At 43.2% G+C, this 20,085-nt stretch overlaps 1 protein-coding gene across 1 annotated transcript in view; it reads left to right on the forward strand.

The window, feature by feature from the left end:
• The first annotated feature begins 1,034 nt into the window (after positions 1–1,034).
• The window catches only part of LOC141410468 (dual specificity protein kinase TTK-like), a 93,074-nt gene continuing 74,023 nt past the window's right edge, over positions 1,035–20,085 (forward strand). The window contains exon 1 of the mRNA XM_074068295.1: positions 1,035–1,504. The gene's annotated coding sequence lies outside the window, so the exon portion shown is untranslated. The remainder of the gene's footprint in view (positions 1,505–20,085) is intronic.

A 20,085-nucleotide genomic window follows, 5' to 3' on the forward strand; every position in this document is an offset into this window, starting at 1 on the left:
CTGAGTCCCCATCATCCCTGTAATCCTTTTTCCCTTTAAGTCTTGCTCCTTTTACTCCAACCAAGCAGGGCCAAGCTAAGGTAAGGGAGAACACAGAATTTAAGGGTTTGTCAAAGAATACAGCAATCGAGATCAATATTTTAATGCAATGGGTTAAAAATCGAAATTGATGCAAAAGTGCATGATGAAAAAATATCGAATTTTCAAATGAAGATAGGCTCAGCGTTATTGTTAATGCCTTCTGCTTCAGACTCTGAAGTGTCTCTGAGGGGGTCTATTACTTATTTTTCAGTGACTTCTCACTCAGGTGCTAATGTGGTTTCCTCAAAGTTAGTTCTCACAACCCCTTTCCACATTAGTTCTCTCTTTCTGAATGCTCTGGCTTTAATCAGTAGCTCTCTTCTGTCAGGGAAACCTATTTCCCCTACTACTATGAAGGCAGTCTGAATCATCTTGGATCCTTTCCAGCGCCTTCCTAAACCACAGTGGGCACTCAGCACCTCTCTGCTACAAGAATGCAGAATACATTGGCTCAAATCGGCTGAGCAAAGAAGGGACCCAGACATGTTTAGTTTGCTCTAGGGTGTTTCGAAAAGATTAGAGTATTTTGGCAAGATTTGATAAGCAGAATATTTACATGAAAAAATGTAGATCTCTGCCATGTATTGAAAAATCACAAAATCCAGCAAAAGCAGGTGTGAATTCTTGCATGATAGCAATAGGCTTTTAGAGCAGAACAGCCGGCCTGCCATTGCAGCTCTCCCCAGCTGTCTTCCTACTACCGCTCTCACTCATTTTACACTGCCTGCCAGGCCCCATTAGCTCTTTGAGTTTGCCACCCGAAGCAGGGGAACGAGTGGATAAAAAAAAAAAACCATCTGCCGGGCCCACTTGTTCTTTCCTAAGAGAATAAATGTTTCCTGGCTGTCCTTCCTAATACGGTCTTGCAGAGCGGCTCGCCAAAGCGACTCATCTTTGTCAGTCTGCAAACTTCCACGAGCCTTGAAACTCGCACTGCCTTGCACACACTGACCGGTTTCTCCTGGGTCCCGCGCTCAGGGCCCGCGCCCCTACCCTTCCTCCGCTCGTTCCCTGCGCTCTGCAGCCCCGGGCGGGCGGCGGCCCCCAGCGGCTGCTCTTTGCCCCGGGCCAGGGCGCTCGGCTCGCCCACGGCGGCACTGGGCATGCTCAGAGGCGGGCGCGGGGGCAGGTTGGCTTCGACGCGCTCGCACTCGGCGGCGGCGGCGGCGGGCGGACGCGCGGCTGCGGCGGGAGCTCGGCGCGCGGAGTTGGAGTTGCCGGGAGTTTCCCGCGACCCCTCCCTCCTCGCGCGCCGCAGCAGGAGCCCGCGCGGGAGCAGCGAGCAGAAGCGAGCCAGCACCCGGCCGGGCCGAGCCGGGTCCGGAGCTCCGAGCCCCACGCGGGGCAGCCCCCGGGGCAGAGTCTTGCCGGTTGGGACGCGTGCCGCGCACTGGCACCTCCCGGACACGAGCCAGGCTGCAAGGTACGGTTGGGGCGTGGGGAAACCAGTGGGCGAGGTGGGGTCGGGGCCACGGGGAACAGGCGGTTGATAGTGTCGTGGCTGTTGGGGCGCCCGGTCCCTGGCAGGGGGCTCGGCTGCAGGGCAGGAGAAGTGAGCAGGAACCCGCAGAGATGCTTTCAAGTTGGCGGGCGGTGGGAGAAGGGGCTGCGCGTCTGGGCACAGCTGCTTTGTGCGCGCGGAAGGGGACTCGGTTCTGGTTCACTAGAAACCTGGGACCCGGTGCGAGTGCAAGATTAAGCAGACCTCAGAGCGCAGCAGTTTCCTCTGGAAAGTTGAGGTTGGAGTCCTTCTTTTTGCACTGTCCCCGCTGTGGTATAGTTCCCGAGGATGCCGCTTGGAGGCTCTCATTGTGGGGAACTCAGGTCCGCTGGGCCCCTAAACTGAGCTCTTCCACCCGGGCTGAAATCAGCAAATAACCCTGATCTTTGTAATCCCTGGTGTCTTTTCGGAAAATTATTGCTGCCAAAACTGAGGCTGGCTCTTCACACGGGCATGGCTTCCTTCCTCTAGGGCATTTTGCACTGGGCGATGTCCCCTCCCCAACCTCAGATGTGCCCAAGGGCGCGGGGCTCCGAATTCGCTCTTGCGATGCGCGCCAGAATCCAGTCTCACACACATGGCGGGGCAACGTGGCTGGAGTGGGTGGATGGCCCGATTTTTCCTCTAGCCTTTCTTCAGCGTGAAAAAGCCCCACCACCCCACCCGTTTCATCGTCGCAAAGGACTAGACCTGGAGTGGCAGATGGAGAGTTTAGAAAGACATACTGTACCTTAGGAAAGGGGGCGTGGGGTTTATCTGACTTCATAGTGAACCCTCGCCTAGTATTTATTCTTCCCCAGGGAGTTGGGTGGGAAAGAATAGGGCCAGCGAGTTCACGGAATGTCTACTTCATTCCACCCTCTCCTAAGGTCAGGATGTAGGCGACCCCAGCACCTTGGAACTGGCATTGAGCCTATTGCAAGGGCACGGAGGATGCTCCACTTTTTTCACTTCTTGTTTCGAGAGTTTTGGGATTTTGCCTGCGCACAAGTCAGAGCCGTGCTGTCATGACCCAGGGGGGTGGAGGAGCTTCAGCCCAGGCAGTGAGCCGCTGTTCCCCTCAGAGGCTGCTAGTGGGAATCAATCCAGAAATGATTATGCAGGCTAGAAATATGCCTCTCTCTTTTTTTTTGGCTGAACACCTTGGCTGTTGGGTTTGTGTGTTAAGTTCTTAAAGGGGCACCCACACATTGCTCAAGTGCCATGTTTTAGGGGCTCACTGTTTCTGTTAGATGTTCTCTACTTTATCCTTGGGGACAGCCCACTTTGGGAAAAAATACACAGGTTGTGGAGTCAAGTACACCTGAGGTCAAGTTGCAGCTTTACAGCTGTGACAAGGGTGATGGACAAATTATTAGTCACTCTGAGCTTCAGTTTTGTCTTCTATGAACTGAGGGGTAATCCTGACCTTATCCTTCTCCATTGCAGGGTTGTTGAAAGACAATGGAAATGAAAAGTGCTAAGAAAACTTTACAATATTATTCATGTCTTAGGCATTGTCTCTGTGATCAGTTTTTTAAATTAACATTCTTAATTATAACAAAACACCTATTTCTTCATCCCCTGTGTACTCCCCACTAAGAGGTTTATTTGCTCCCAACCCAACTCAAATCCATCTCCCGAGTTTAGGGGTTGGAAACCCCTCACACCTTTCTGAGGGAGGCAATGTAGTACAGATTAAGGGACCAGCAAGTTTGCCTTATCAATTCATCATCCTGAGCCCCAGAATTGTCAAGTCAGCAAGGCCTTGGTTTGAGATCCAAGGCTGATGAAGAAATCAGCAAGCCCTGGGATAGAGCTCTGACTTGGCTTTTCATCATGACCTTGAACTAAGGACTCAGCCCCTCATTGGTGAAATCAGTCTGTGTGATTCAAAAAGCCAATGCCAATCAGAAGCAAGGACAGGGGAGCTTGTCTGTTATTCAGTTAAGAAGGGAACATACATACCGGAACCACTGCACGTATGTATGTTCCCTTATTGCAGGGCCGAGGTGCCAGATATGAGCGTTAGAATCTCCTGGAGAGCTTGTTAATCCACAGGTCTGATTCTCAAGGTCTATGATGCAGTGCCACAATTCACACTTCTGATTTCAGATAGTGCTAATCTTGCTAGCTCCCAGGCCATGCCTGTAGACACAGGGTTTCTTCCAGGTGTTTTAGGAAGTTGCTTTCAGCAGTTTACAGTCTAGTTCCTGTACCACTTTCTATTGTCAAGTTTTGATGACTGGTTGCTCTTCAAATGAATGAATTTTACATAAAGATAGGGTTCCCCCCTTTCATACTGTAAAATACACAGCCTCTGGTTTATAGATCACTTGGGTAGACTAAGATTGGTGACCCTTACATTGATAAATCCAGAAACTCCTCTATTTCCTTTCTTTGGAGGTTTTCAGATGTTTGTGGAATGCAGGTTGCATACAGTTCTGGTAGCTTGAACCTTTGAGTTTCAGGACAGGTAAAATCACTTAGGAACAAATTTACAAAGGATTTTCAGTGCATCTTCTCTGAATGAACAGCTTACCCAAGTCTTCTGGAGAGAGTGATGTACACTCCATGACAGTTGTCCCGTAGAGGCCATGCCTTCTGGAGGATATGGCCTTGATAGTGGCTGCTGGCCTTCAGGTGGTGCAATATCCACAGGGTTCTGTGGGAGAAGTGGCCTACAATAAAGCACTGTTTGGGCTCAACTCAATCTTAAACTAAATTCCTTGTCCCTCAAACCATCCATGTTCTGTGAAGAGAGCTTGCCTTGACTTGCTATGACCTTGAATTTTAACTGCTTTGATTCAGAGGCTTCAGGAGCCTGCTTGAGTCTGGAGGGTTCTTGACATAACACCCTAAGGAAGAAGTAGTTTATGTAATGTGGAACCCACACAGACAAGGTGCATGAGGAGGTCAGTCAACACTAAACTAGTTTTTGTGTTACTATGGTGAATGGAATCCCAGCTGACCATCATCTTTATCTCAGCTTTCCATTTGTGCATTGTGTCAGTGTTAAAATGATTAACACTAGAGAAACCTATCAGTTAATCAGAAATCTATTCAAAAACTCAAGTGTACCACTTAGTGTTTTAGTAGATAAAACCACAAGGTTCAAACCTGATTTCCTGACAGTAATCAGCACTTGGTGAAGGGACAGCTTTTGGGTTGTAATTCTTAAGATTTGATAGCTTATTTAAATGGTTCCTCCCACTTACCATAAGCAGGGAACATTTCTGTTTCAAAACTCTTTCCCATAATTTGATGTTTATATTTTGGGTGTTTCCCCTACTTTTTGCTGCTGTGATTTTTTCCAGTGTGAGAAGCCTTCTTCCTTATCACCATTGTTTTCTTTTCTTAGCAGTGACCCCCTGGTATCTTTGCTCCCTTTAAATAAGTCTGTTGTGACATAATCATTATGATACTTTATTTCTCTTTGGTCAACAAGGCTGTTATTACTGAGTCAAAGAGAGTCAAGGCCCTTTCTTCAAACACTGTTCTCAACCTTCCTAGCGGTGCTTTTAAACAAACACCTAGTTTTGCATTAGCTCAATTCTAAGATACATTTTTTCACATTTCAGCATATTTCCAATTTCAAAAATTCAGACTGATCTTAAACATAATGAACACATTTGATATACAGTGTCTTTCTCTGTAACCTAGTGTGTTGAGAGTGTCTACCAATTGATGACATCTTAAAACAAAGCAAATTTATTTTCTTATCCCAGTAGAAAATATGGCTTCTACTCAGTGTTGCTTAGTCGACAGAATTGAGCAGTAATTGAATTAGCTCAGTTGTAAGAATGCTATCAGGATGGATGTTAATAGGTGTGCTCTTGTAAAGGGCAAATCAATTTCGGAAGAACTGCCTTTTATTTCCTCCTTTATGGGGATTCTTAACATGTGATCATCATATCAAAGACTGAGAAGTCCTACATTTAACAACAGCAACAACAAAAACTTGGCTATATTTATTCCAGTCAACATTTCCAGGAACATAGAACATTTTTGAGATTGTGTGTGAATCTTATAGGACCTCATTGTTGAATTAGCACTTTCTAATAATTCTGTATGTCGTTTAATATCAGCTGTGGAGTGAGGCGGTCTCACCTAATAGATCCCTGTAATATAGGGACATTTTATGGATGCTGGTTGATTAATGAACTCTCTAAGTGATTATTATTATTTTTTTAATTTCAGAGGGAAGCATTTTAAGCTGTGGAGTCTAGGAAAGTTTCCGTGGAGGGGCTGGGCTGTGATAATGTAGATGAGGGGTTTGCACTTGTGTAAAGAGGAGTTTTTTAGGGTGGTGGTATGATGGAGAGTGAATGTGAAGGCTTATAGTTGTGTCTGCATATAAACAATTTTCAGAGCATACAAGACAAAGGATTGTCTTGTATGATGGTGTGATGGTGGTCAAAGAAGCTATTGTTCAGTTCTCTATTCTGCAAATTTGCTGAAGTAGCAGGTGAGTTCTAGTGATGACAGGAGAACTAGTTGTGGGTGAACAGGGTGGAGGTACAACCTTCAGGATGAGAGTAAGGAGGGTTCCCGGTCAGCAGGAGAGAGTGGAAGTGTTCTGGGCCCTTCAGATGATAGTGGTTCCAGATACAAAGGGTTCATTAACATGTAGGCGCCTTCAAAGAATATTGGAGAGTGGGGAAAAGTGTTCCAGAAAGAAAGTTCTTGACTGGAGTTTCAAAAATAGCAAGAAGAAAGAACTCTTACAACTCAATAATAAAAGGCAAATAATTCAGTTTAAAAGTAAGCAGAGGATTTGCATAGCATAGATATTTCTGTGAAGAAGCATTTGAAGATATGCTCAGGATTGGCAGCCACTAGGGAAATTCAAATCAAAACCACAATGAGATGCCACTTCCTATCCACCACGACGGCCACAATCAAAAAGACATATAGGAGAGATTGGAGCACTCATACAGTATGTTGCTGATGGGAATGTGAAATGTGCAGCCAATTTGGGAAACAGTTTGCCAGTTCTTCAAAATTTTGAACAGTTCTACTCCTAGGTACAGATTCAAAGAACCAAAAACATGTCCATATAAACATTTGCAAATGAATGTTCATAGAAGCATTAATACTAATAGCCAAGAGATGGAAATAACTCAGATGTCCACCAACTAATGAGTAAAAAACAATGTGGTATATCCATTGCACAGAAAACCATTTAGCCATAAAAAAGAATGAAGTTTTAATTCATGCTACAATATGGATGAACATTGAAAACATGCCAAGTGAAAGAAGCCAGACACTCTAGTGATACTTGCACACCCCTGTTTATGTCGGCACCATTCACAATAGCCAAATGATGGAATCAGCCTAGGTGCCCATCAACAGATGAATGGAAAGAGAAAATGGGGCATATATACCACCCATACTTTTATAAGTATATTGTTTGCTGGAAAATGGATGGAAGTGGAGATCATGATGGTAAGTGAAATAACCAGTTCCAGAAAGACAAGTATTGTGTTTTCTCTCATTTGTGAAAGATAGGGGGAAACAAAACAAAACTAAGTCATGAAAGTAAAAGGGGGACTACTGTAGAGATAGAAGGGGAAGGGAAAATGGGGAGAAAGGAGGAAGGATAAGAAAGAATAATGGAGGTAGTGGATATGACCAAAGTACATTATTTACATACATGGAAATGTCATGATGAAATCTCTTACTACGTGCCATTTGTACATGCCAATTAAAAAAAAAATTCGAAGAGTCAGACACAACAAGCCACGTATTGTATAATTCCATTATGAAGTGTCCCTAGCAGGAAAATCCTATATACTGGAAGTCGAGTAGTGACTGCTGGGAGTGGAGTAGAGGAAGGAAAGGGAAGTGACCATGGATGGGCAAAAAGCTTCTTTTGGGTTTTGGAATTAGATGCTGATGGTCACACTTTAAAACGATTGAGTTGTACCCTTTAAAAGAGTGAATTTTAGGGAATATGAATTATATCTCAATAAAAAATGTAGGAAGAAGTCCACCACGTCTGAGGTCAAAGGATAATTTAAAAAGTGACAAGAGAAGTCCAGGAATAGGGTGTCAATTTCAGGTCAGTTTCTGCTACCTGGAAAAATATCTGGCTTGTCTCTCTTTGTTTGTCTTGAGTGTGCTAGGATTGTCCTATTATTCTTTCTCTGAAAGTCTTTCCTCTGAATTGAAAAGGGTCTTGCTCCTTTTTGCTCCCAAGTCAGCAGGACAGTTCATGGAGAATGCCTGGTTGTCTTCAGAGTAGCTTCTTTCTGGATTCAAGGCAGTTTAGGCTGCCTTGTTGTGAGCCACCAGAGGGCATGCTGAGTAGGCAGCTAACGCTTGGCTTCTTCCTTAAGATTTGACAGTGGTAGACATTTTAGTGTCATTTGCTAATTTGGTTGTGGATCTCTGTCGAGATTGCCCTCTTGCCATTTTTTAAAAGCTCTGACTGTATTCTAACCGAGTTCGTGTGGTTGCTTGGCATCCTGTGAGCATCAGTGTGTTAGGTCCAAAGGTGATGATGTAGCTAGGCTGTTGTCCTGTGGCTAGAGAAACTTCTCTTTAGTGGTGTGGTGTAACAGTCCTTCTCAAATTGGTGCAGGAAGCACTGGGGACCTTGTTAGACTGCAGAATCCCTTGAGTAGGCTGGACTGGGTCCTGGATTCTGCAGTTCTCACACGCTTCCATTGACGCATCCTCTCACGCATCACACTTCGAAGCAGAAACTGATAGAGCGTAGAGAAGGTGGCTTTGGAGCCGTGTGAAACGCAGCGTTACCATCAACTTTCTGTGGGACCTTGGCAAGTTAATTAAGTTCTGGGTCACAGTTTGTATAAGATCAGAATAAGACTGAGCTCATAAGCTGTGCCTAGCCTGATTTGCTGGGGATGGTTATGCTATTTATTTTCTTCTTTCCACAAAGGGCTGGCATTGCCTGATGAGGGCTAAAGAAAAAAACACCAAGAGAAAGAGGTTTATAATTTGTGTGGATGGGCTTAATGTGGGCAGTGCTATAGGATGTGGAAACACAAATCCTAGTAGTCAGGGGAAAATTATTTTGCTTATTGACTTTCAAATTCCCATAGTTTTGGTGAGATCTCTGTGCTGGTCTCAGCTGGCCAAACCTAAGCTGCTCAGTTGGTGCCACAGTTCCCTGGTTGTGTTGGTATCTGCCCATCCTTGCTAGCTGGCTTTTGCCCTCACTTATTTCTGATGACATTTATTTCTGATGAGGGTGAGAAGAAATAAAAGGAGCTAAAATGCAAACCATTGGGCTTTGGTAGCAGCTGCGGAGAAAGTTTCTGGGAATGAAGTTGCAAATATTTGCTTCACTGTTGACTTGAGAAAATGTGAAAATTCGGTTAGTTTACCTTTTGTGAGTCTGTTAACGCTGGGAAGGTTAAATGAATAGTTAAAGGGTAAGCAGTTGAAGAGGAAGAACTGTAAACTCAATCTTGGCATTGACTATGAGTCTCCTATGTGGAGCCTGTGCTACTGGCTCTAGGGAGCCTCGGCTTCCTCTGTGGCGGCCTCTGGCTGGCAGACTGCCCTGTGGGGTTGGTATGAGGGCACTGCAGGCTGAGATGAAGCACTGTTCCTCTGTCATACTTGGTTAGGTAATTCCACCCTCACATGCTTACACAAGGTAAGTTGGTGGCTTGTTCCCTTTTGTTCTGTTTCTGTCTCCTTTGTCATTTGAAGTAGGAGGAAATAAGAAATTGTGTTTATATTTCAATTAAGTTGATACATCCTTTTTGCTTTCTTCTGGGAAACAATAAATAAGAATTTTAAGAATTAAACTGTGGCTTGTGGAGTGGCTCAAGTGGTAGAGCACCTGCCTAGTAAGTGGGAAGCCCTGAATTCAATCCCCTGTACCAAAAAACTGATAAAGCCACAAAATACAGTAAATCCAACTAGTTTCCAGTTGTCACAGCCTGAATTTCATTGCTTTCCTGGAGGTTTGAAATCTACCCCGTGAGACCCTGTTCCAGTTCTCATTTGATTCTGTCAAGAGTTGACAGGTTTGAGTCTGTGACGACTGATGATGTTGAAGAAAAGAGGTCGTTTGCTTTGTTAACAATACCAGGGCTGCATTTAAATATCAGTTTAAATACGTTTAAACTGATAATGCACCAACATCAAATAATCAAAGATAAGGTATTTGGGTTGAAGAGTAGTACAGGAGGTCTCACTGAGATGTGCTGTCCTCACAGAAGGCAGAGGGGGAGGTGGCCTGTGGAAGTGGGAACTGCCTGATTGCCAAGGCAGGTGATGTGTGTGCTTTAATCTAGTCACCTGCTGATGACCGAGCCAGGTCAGATAGGCTAAAATCAGTGAGGTGTCTTTGCTTTTAGGCTGCCCAGGGACATGGTGCCTCACACAACCTAAGGTGAAAGCCAGCGGTACCTAGTAGTTGTGAAGTTAGTATTATTCTTGAAGAATTTACTCTACCCCAGCATTAAATAGCAGCAAGGAAGCTGTCCTGCTGCTGAGAGGAGCCAAGAGTACAAAGCTGGGTGTTCCTGAAGTAAGTTCTTTTAAAATTAAATCCTGTAAAACTATAATAATAATTTAAAAAATCCTCTGCTTTGAAGGTAGAATGCCATACTTGTGTAAGGAGCTGAAAAACTAATAAAGTGACCATCTCTCCCACTTTCACTTACTGAAAAATGAGAAGTGAGACTTTCAGATTCTTTTTCTGATACTGCCAGCCATCCACTGGTTTAATCGCTGATGTAAAAAAAAAAAATGGAACAAAGAATCCTGAATTTAGAAAGGACCAGCCCTATCTCTCCAACCCCTCTAGATTACAAACTCCTTCAAAAGGGGGAGGGGGCTCATTTTTTTTTAATCCCTGAAAATACAAACTACACACATCTGGATATAGAAGAAAATCAATACAAGTATGTTGAGCTTCTGTTCTTCCAGGATTCCTCTTCACACTCTAGTCCTTTGATCTGTCAGTAAATCATTTTTATTATTTAACATCTACCTGAAGATATATGCTGGCATAGAACATGGTTCTCAACACATTATGATGGATTCCTTTACTCCTCACAACAAATTCTCAGAAGAAGGCACTGTTACCGCTCCCTCTTGTACAGTTGAGAAGCAGATAGAGAAAGGGTAGGTGATGTGTCTAAGGTCCTACAGCCCTATGTAGCAACCGTAGACGCCCCACTTTTCATAAGTCAGCTCTCAAATATGGCCGTCCCCCCTTTCCTGAGAGTTACAGAAGAAGGAGACTAGGCATGCCTTTCTACCTTCCTTGTCCTCCTTTCTCCCTCCCTTCCCCCACCTCCCACTTTCTGCCCACTCTCAAGTTCCAGAAAAATGTGACCTGAGTTTGGAAAATAAAGTCACAAGTACAGGATCACATCTTGTTTGTAAGGGCCTGCGTATGGGGTGAGGCCATTCATGCAGGGGCTGGTTAGGATGTATTACTTTCAACTGTGCAAGAAGGAGAAGCGATAGTACTTACTCTTGGGCTCGTATTTCAAGCACCATCTTGCCTAAATAAAGTTAATTCCTAACTCTTGTCCCAGGGAGAAGCATAAGACATTCAGAGAGACATATAGCAAGACAGTGAAGTTGCCTGGAGATAGAAACAAGCTGAAGGCAGAGTGAGAAAGAAACACTGAAGGAAAGTGGGTACTTCCAAGGTGAAAGTGTGCCCATTTCCACCTGCCAGCTGAAATGCTAGCTCCTTATGAAGGAGAAGTGTACTGTGGACTGCCTCTGCAGAGATAGGACCATTTCCTGTTTGAGTTGAAGTGAAATTTCATAAAGAACCCATGCTATTGAGAGTGGAGACTTGAAAGTAACCCCCAGAGCTCCTCAGACTTCTCCAAAGTCGCCTCAGGTTCTCTCTGCTCTTTGCCACCGCCTGCTGTGGTGCGTGTTGACACCATAGGAACAAATGCTGGGATGCCAATGTTTGGTTTTCAAAACGTCCTTGCAGTGCCTCTTTTGATTCTTATAATCACCCAGGCAATTTTTGTAGATGTTGTCCAGCACAAGACATGGGATAGAGCTGGGAGCAGGCCCAGTGGCTGGAGCGTGACTTGGTGGCTCTTGTGCTTTTCCCTGGGCCTGACCTGTGGACAGTGCATATATTGTCCCCAGTGTGACTGCACAGGAAGCAGCATCTAGACAAGTTTGCTTTTTTGACAGAATGCTGCTGAAGTGTAACATATGTATAGAAACAAGTACCAGTGATGTGGGTGCAGTTCAGTGAGTTTCCATTAAATAGGCGTACCTACTTAATTGTAACATAGCAAGAAAGCAGGCCGAGACCTTCCTGTGCCACCCCTTTGGTGGCTTTCTTCTCCACGGAGGTCCCCGTACTGACTTCTCACACTTTTGCTGATTTTGAGAATGTATGCGAGTGCACTAATACTTCTGTGTTCTTTTATGTCTGCCGCTTCAATTTATTTTTAATTGGCAAGTAAAATTGTATTTGTCAGGTATGTCATCATCTTTTGATGTGTGTGTACATTGTGACATGACTAAATCGAGCTAATTAACATGTATCACGTCACCTCTATTTGTGTGAGAACACTTCATATCTCTCTGGCAGTTTTCATTTATACAATATGTTGTTAACTAGAGTGACCACATTGTACTGTAAATCTCCTTAACCTGGTTCTCCCACATGAGTTTTTGTTGAATAATATTCCTTTGTATTGACATACCACAACTACTTATGATAGCTGTTTGCATTGTTTCCAGTTTCAGCAAAATAACGCTGTGAACGTTCACGTATACATTTCTTAGTGGATGTAGGTTTGGTTTCTGGTGTGTACAGCCCTGAGTTCTAAGATGTGAGTATGTGTCACTTTAATGGGAACAGCTAGTCTTCCAGTGTGACCATTGATTTGACCCATGTTGTATAATAAATCTCCTAAACTACTTCTTCCATGCAATTGTAATTTTGTGATCTTTTGGCCAACATCTCTCACACCTCCCCAGCCTTGCCTCTTCCTAACCACTGGTCTGCTCTCTGCCTCCATAGGTTTGGATGTCAGACTTCTTTATCTTGATTCTGTGTGTGAGATTCATCTATGCAATGCTAATTTACTCATTTTCACTTTTGAGTAATATTCCTTTATATGAACATACCACAACTGCTTCTGGTAGATGCTTAACTTGTCTCCCAGGAGGTTTGAATTAGAGTCCCATTGCTCCATACTCTTATCAGCACTTACCTTGATAAGTCATTTTAATTTTAGTCATTCTGGTGTTTGTCTAGGGGTTTATCACTATGATGTTACTTTATATTTCCCTCATTAGCATTTGAGCTTATTATGCTTGCATGTATGTATAGGCTATTTGGATGCCTTTTGTGAAATACCTGTGCAAGTTCTTGTTCACTTTTGAGTTTTTTTTCTTTTTCTGTCCTTTTTTTTTCCCTAGTACTAGGGTTTGAACTCAGACTCCCACTTGCTTGGAAAGATGCTCTACCACTTGAGCCGTGCCCTATTTTTCTTTAGCTATTTTTCATATTGGGTCTCAGGTTTTTGCCTAGGACCAGACTCTGACTAAGATCCTTGTGCCTGTGCCTTCCACATAGGTTGGACTACAGGCATGTACGATGGTACCTGGCTTGTTCGTTGAGATGGAATCTGGATAACTATTTGTCTGGGGTGGCCTTGAACCATAGTCTTCCTGATCTCCACCTTTCAAGTAGCTGGGATTACAGCTGTGTACCACTACACTTGGCTATTTTGGGGGGTGCTAATTACTTTAAAAAAAGAGCTAAATGAATCATTTGTGAAAAGTATTGAAATTAATAGTCATAGGGGTTACCTGTCACTGGTACCTGATCATACCCTGTAATATTTTGGGTTAGGAATGCAGGGTCATAAAATCCTTCAGCATGGACAATGTGGTCTAGACAATGTAGCATTAAGAGACCACTTGAAAGCTTAAAATAATCTAATGTATAGAAGTTTTCCTTTTATAAAGCAGTCACTCTGGAAGATACCAAAATATTGCTGAAAACCTTTTTGGAAATGCTTTGAGGTATCTTTTAAAACTATTTTTAGTTGGTTTCAAGATGACATTTGAACCTGGATGTGATATAGGGAAGTAGCCAAATGCCCCTCTTGGAATTGGGGAGTGTAGTTTGGTGATAGAGGCTTGTACAGAACTCACAGCCCCTGGGTGTGAGCCCCCACACACAAAAGCAAAATAAAATGCCTTGAATAAGGAAGATCCTTCACAAGTGACTTTGTCTATGAGACTTGCTGGTAAAGAGATGGAACTAATTTTCTTTGCCAAGAAGAAAGATTTTAACGGGGAGGAAGAAAGCACCACCCCAAGATGCTGTGTGCAGTGCCCCTGTGGTGCTTATCATTTTGAGTATTCTAAGTTTACTGATGAGCCGGGAGCCAGTGGCTCACATCTGTAACCCCAGCTACTCAGGAGGCAGAAATCAGGAGGATCATGGTTCAAAGCCAGCCTGGGCAAATAGTTTGCAAGACCCCATCTCATCACAAAAGAGGGCTGATGGAGTGGCTCAAGTGATAGAACACCTTCCTACCCAATGTGAGACCCTGAGTTCAAACCCCAGTACCACCAAAAATAAATAAATAAATGAAAAAATAATAATTTTACAGATGAAAAATTAGAGGTGTAGAGAGAAAACAGGAGCAGGAGTATTATTTAGGAGTTAAGCCTAGCTGTCTTCCCTTTCCTGGTCCTTATCCTGCCTGTGTTAGTCAGCTTTCTACTGCTGTGACAAAATACCTGTGATAAACAGCTTAAAGGAGGAAAGGTTTATTTTGACTCACAGTTTCAGAATGGGCCTTGAACTTACCATCCTCCTGCCTCGGCCTCCTGAGTGCTGGGATTACAGACATGTGTCACTGTGCTGGGCCCATTGGTGGACATTTAAGATTCAAACCATACCTCTGCCCCTTCTTTGACAAATGTTAAAAGAATTACCAAACCTTCTTGGAAGAGCCAGAAAATTGTGCACTGATGGTGAAGTGTGTTTTCCACACTGTCCTGTTACAGAGCCTGAGGAAGTAGCTAGGCCTCTGCCAGCTAGGGCTCTTTGGGGAGAGCCTGTGTCTGGCTTCAGGACACAGTTATTCTTCCTAGACACAGTTATTCTTGTGTCTGTTATTCTGTGTCTGGCTTCAGGACACAGTTATTCTTCCTAGACATGAATGGTGGTGCTGTTTTTTGTGGGTCCTCTGCAGGGTTTTTGGTGTCTCACCAGATCTCATAGGCTGACCTGAAAACCTTGCAATGTCTCTCCCTTTTCTTCTTGACTGGCAAAGAACCACCCAGAAAATGCTTCAGGTCATGTTCATGAATAACGTCATTGTTGGAAATGATATTCTGTGTAGAAAGTAGTCCTTTTTTCTGGATGGATATTTATATAAATTTGGCTATTGAGGCAGAAGATTGCTGATTGAGTAATGTTTATTCATTCCTGATCTTGAAAGAAAGTCACCCTTACTCTTCCCTGAGACAGTGTGGGTTAATGTCTATAGCATCTAGTAAAGACTACAGAAATTAGACCTGAAAAGAATGCTGGTTACCTTCAGATTGATGTACCCCTGAGATGGGAAGAACCCAGGAAATATTAGAGAAAGCCCTCCACCAGGCGAGGCTGGCTCTCACCCTTCCCAGATCATGGACTCCCAATGGCTGATTCTCTCCACTGAGACTGGGGATGTTGTTATAACACCACAGATATAGAAAGCAGAGGTACTGCCTTTTTTTCTGGCTAAAAGTGGCATCCTAAGAAGCCTCTGGACTCCCCTTGAGACTCTACACTAGCATGGATTTGTCTTGGGATTCCTTTATTTTTAACTCCTTTCATCTGCACAGACTTGGTTTTCAGGCAGAGCCCTGGGTCATGACCAGGTAACTCAAACTTCCTATACAGATTAGAATTTTATTTATTTTCACACAGTTTTCCCCAGATAAAGTGAGGCACTTGAGAAGAAAATGTGAAGACATTTTTATGAAAACTTCCCTTGGTAATGTGGTTTTCATATCACATTTAATTCCTGTAGAGGATTCCAGAGCAGGTGTGAACTGCTGGGAGTTATTAAGGAGCAGCTGGCCTAGTGGCTGTGAGTACCTGGCGTGACCATCTAAACCTGTTTCCCTATCAGATTCTACTATCCCGTACACACGTGTAGGTTTTGTACATCAGATTTGGACTTGTCTGGTGGATATTTCAAATTACTGCTCACCAACCGCCAAAAGAAAAAAAAAGTGTAAATAGTGCTTTGTATTTTGAATTTTGCAGTGCAGTGAGTAAATACAAGATGTACATTGTGTGGTAGGACTAGGACAGGATCCTCTGAGTGGTGTAAATAATGACTGCTTCCTGATGGTCACTGGTATGGAGGTTGGGTCCTACTGGCAGCTCTGGCAGAGACACAGCAAACACTGTCTTGCGACACATGGGCAGTATTACCTTGCAGATACAACTGTGCAGCTCTTTTTTCCGAGGAGGGGAAAAAACAAAGGCTGGGAATAAGAACCTTACTTCATAAAATACTTGCAATGTTAATTATATTAAAAGCTAATAGTTGCATGTAAGTAGTGTGATGAACTCCTTTCATTTCTCTTATTTATGTGATCTTCTTAGCCTCATTTTACAGAATAAGAAAGCAAGGGTCAGAGAGGTTGTCCCTTGGTCCCAGGTCACACAGTCCATCAGTGAGTGACTCTTGAATTGGAGCTCCTGACCACCATGCTGTGCTGTGCAGAGACTCTGAGCAACTAGAGAGTGGGGCCAGAAGCTGGGGCTATTCCTGAGAAACTGGATGCTTGTTAATAGGAAGTATATCCTTACGAACACCTCCTGTGTTTGAAGTAGGCCCAGCATAGATGAGGCGTGCCGAAATTAATCAGTTGGAGCAGATTTCATGAACATACAGGATTTTGAGAAGACAGTCTTCCATTGACATTTAGAGTTGCTGACCTACACCCCGGAAAGACTTCTGCAGTGTGACATGGGGGTTGTCACACTCGAGAAGGTCCAAACTGCTCAGTAGTTTATGAATAACCCCCGTACCTCCTCCTCCGTTTATCCAAAGCAAACATACGAGACCATGCTCCTATGCAGAGTCCACTTCTTGTCTATGTCCTGTGGCAGCCTGGGAGAGAAGGAAGAACAAATGAAGATGCCTCAGTCCCCTCTCCATACTCACATGGATGCGGTGTTCCAGTGCTATGCTGGGGTGAAGAAACCCCAAGAAAGTCCCTGCAAAGCATTCTTGTAAAAGGCAAGAGGTCTAGTTTAAAATCATGCAGGGTCATTTATCTCTGTCTTTCTTGGGGTGCCTTTTAAATTTTGTTTTGTATTGAACTTCATCTTTTCACTCATTCAGCAGAAGTGCCTACTGTGTGTAACCAGTTTCCACATGCACACAGCTATGGAGGTACATGTCGAGGGATTTGCCCTACTCGGAGCAATTGGGGCAGTTTTCCTCAGAAAGTGATGGCAAGCTGAGATTTGAAAGATGAGTAGGACTGAAAGAGAAAAGAGGCAGCATTATAGAGGTTACAGAATGTGCAAAGGCCTTGTGGTGGAGGGACTTTGGTATGAGTGAGGGACAGACGAAGGCTCCTGTGGCTGGAAGTGGGGGTTAGTGGATATGAAAGTCGTCTCCCAAGAGTTACAAGGTTTCTGAACATGAATATGAAGTGATCTGATTGAAAAGTTCACTTTGGTTGCAGTAAAGAGAATGGACGAATTGTTTGGAGGGAACTCAAAAGGAGACATGGATAGACTATTTAGAAATGCCTCTATTAGTGTATGAACAAATGGTGATAGCCTGACCTGAATGTTAATGATGGAGACAACTGGGTAGAAAGAGAAAGAGGTGATAAAACTGGATATGGGTGATGGACTAGAAGTATGGGGTGAGAAAGAGATGGTTCCTAGTTGTCAGGCTTGCACAATTGCATGATGATGGTGCCATTGCTTGGACATTGCCATGTCTTCCCAAGTGGACAACAGGCTGTTGGATAGCAGGATCTTTTTCTAATTAATGTTGAAGTCTTTACAGTGCTACCCGTAGAAGTTACTCAGTTCGTTTTTGTTGAGTCTGAGTTTCTAGAGAAAAATGCCCTCTGTGCTTGGTGGTAATTAGTAGTTAGTGTGGTAGGAGAAAAGAAAAGCACTGTAGTTGGAGCACAGCCCCAAAGGCATGTGGAGATAAGCTATCGATTTTAGGAAGTGCTCCCAAGTCTTTCTGAACCTCTTAGCACTTGGAGTCTACATTTTTCTATTCCTGATAGACTCACCCTTTCTGACCCCTAGTTTCTTCATCTGTAAGATGAGCTGAGTAACTTCTGGAGTAGTTGCCAGGGCTGTATTTGATAGTGAAATATGAAGGGTTTCTCATTAATTGGAGTCTGTCCATCTGTTCTTCCTTCCTCCATACAGTCCTCTCTGCCACTAGCAGATGCAGAGGACACAGGCCCTGTGGTAACAATTGACTTCCGGAAGATGAAGTGTATTCCTTAGAGGGCTCAGGCATATGTCAATGTATTTCCTTTTTTGCCCAAATATGGTAAATATGAATTATTTATACTTACTAATACTTGTAAATATTTATTCCTCATTACATATTTTCGTTCTGTAAATGAGTTGGTGGATGAGTTTTTTGTTGATGTAATGCTGAAGACTGAGGTGGGGAAATGAGTCAAAGATAGGTTAGATCTAGTTTCTTTTTCATGGAGATTGTTTTAGATTTCTGGTCTTGGGTGCTTGAGGCAAGTGTCAACAACCCAGGGTTGAGCGTCTGCTGAGGATAAATGGTCCTCAGTGAAGATAAAGATAAGATGATGAGGTTTACCACCAGCCTTCCTGAAGACTGGAGAGAGGACAGTTCCAGTGTGGTGATTGTCACTGGACCTGAGCTCCTACAGCACCTGCCCCCTACACAGAAGAATGCTTGGCACAGGGTGGCGTGTGGTGGCTCAGGCCTGTAATCTCAGCTGCCCAGGAAGTAGAAATCAGGAGGATTGTGGTGGTTCCAGGCCAGTCTGGATAAAAACTTAGCAAGACCCCATTTCAACCAATAAGCTGGGCATGGTGGTGCATGCCTGTTGCCCCAGCTACAAAGGAGGTGTGAGGAGGAGGATCACAGAGCCTGGCCCAGGAAAAAGCATGAGACCCAATCGCAAAAACAAACTACAGTAAGCCCAACTTATTTGTAGACTTATTACATGCATTTTGACCAAGAACAGTAAAAAAAAAAAATGATAAACAATAAAAAAATTACAAAAACGTTTTAGGTGCGTAATGCAGCTCAGATGATGCAGAAAAGCTCTCAGTCTGTTCCGAGATATTGTCAGTTGTATTTAAGTCATGTGTTTCCCTGCCCTTAATTTTGTGAAAATCTCCCTCCCAAAAGCAAAGTACAAGTGTACCAAAAGTACATGGTACCCAAAAGCAAAGTAAAAGTGAATGTGCTTAATTGAAATAATCAAGTGCAAATTTGAGATTTGTTCAAAGGCAGCATGTCTTTAGTGGGCCTTAGGCAGTGTAATGGAAAGAATGAACCAAGAATCCACAGTACAGCACTGAACTTGGTGTATCCTGACCATACGTGTGTTCTTCTCAGCGGTGTTCTCCTTGGAGCCACACCTGTGCATACCAAGGGTCTGTTGTAAAAGCAGAAAAGAGCTAGGTGTAGCCCAAGTGGTAGAACACCTGCTTAGCAAGCACTGGGTGCTTTCAAAAAAATTTTTTTTTCAGTTGATGTGTCTTCCTCTCATTTGCCTTTACTGTCTTTTATATTTCAATCTTTTTTTTCCGTGTGTATAATTTTTCTGTCAATTCAGATATGCTAGAATGACTGTATTTTTTCTGTCTTTACCATTATTTTTATTCTGTCTTTTCCACTCTTTGCTTTCTCTTTAACTCAGTGATAATGGTTGACCATTTCATCCTTTGGTTGGAAATAGGGCATTTCTTAGACTCTTTCTTGGGGTCCAAGAGTAACCTTGTGTTGTTTCCCTTCTGTGCTCATCTGTTGTCTACCACTAAGCATATTAATGGTGACTATGTTACTTTCTTAAATTAAGTAGAGATAATGGGAAATAATAGCACATGCCAAATTATCCTTGTTTGTCTTTTACATTAGAATATATACAACTGAGTATAAAGGTTGCTTGGGAGATACATTTAGGCATCTCTATAAAATACTTTGTATCCCTCGGTCATTTGTATTTCATAAACTGATGTTTGCATAAAATAGGAGCTTAGTCTTATGCTAAGATGATTGAAGCAAATTTATTGTCCTCTTTTTCTTTGATTTTTAAAGCTTTTATTTTTAAATTGGAATGGGGAATTTGTCCCTTTCTAGAAAAGATCTGTTTTGTATATTTCATAGAATCCATTGTTTTTGAGCAGGAAAAGGCCTTATATATCTAATTAATCTTTTGTCTTCTCTTCCTCCTACTCTGTCATCCTTCTTTATATCTCCATTTTACAGAAGAGGAAACAGAATCAATAGTAATCTTAGGATTCTTGATTGCAGTCTTTTGATTCCTTA

The sequence above is a fragment of the Castor canadensis genome, chromosome 3 (assembly GCF_047511655.1).
Source record: "Castor canadensis chromosome 3, mCasCan1.hap1v2, whole genome shotgun sequence".
In the NCBI taxonomy this organism is placed as follows: domain Eukaryota; kingdom Metazoa; phylum Chordata; class Mammalia; order Rodentia; family Castoridae; genus Castor; species Castor canadensis.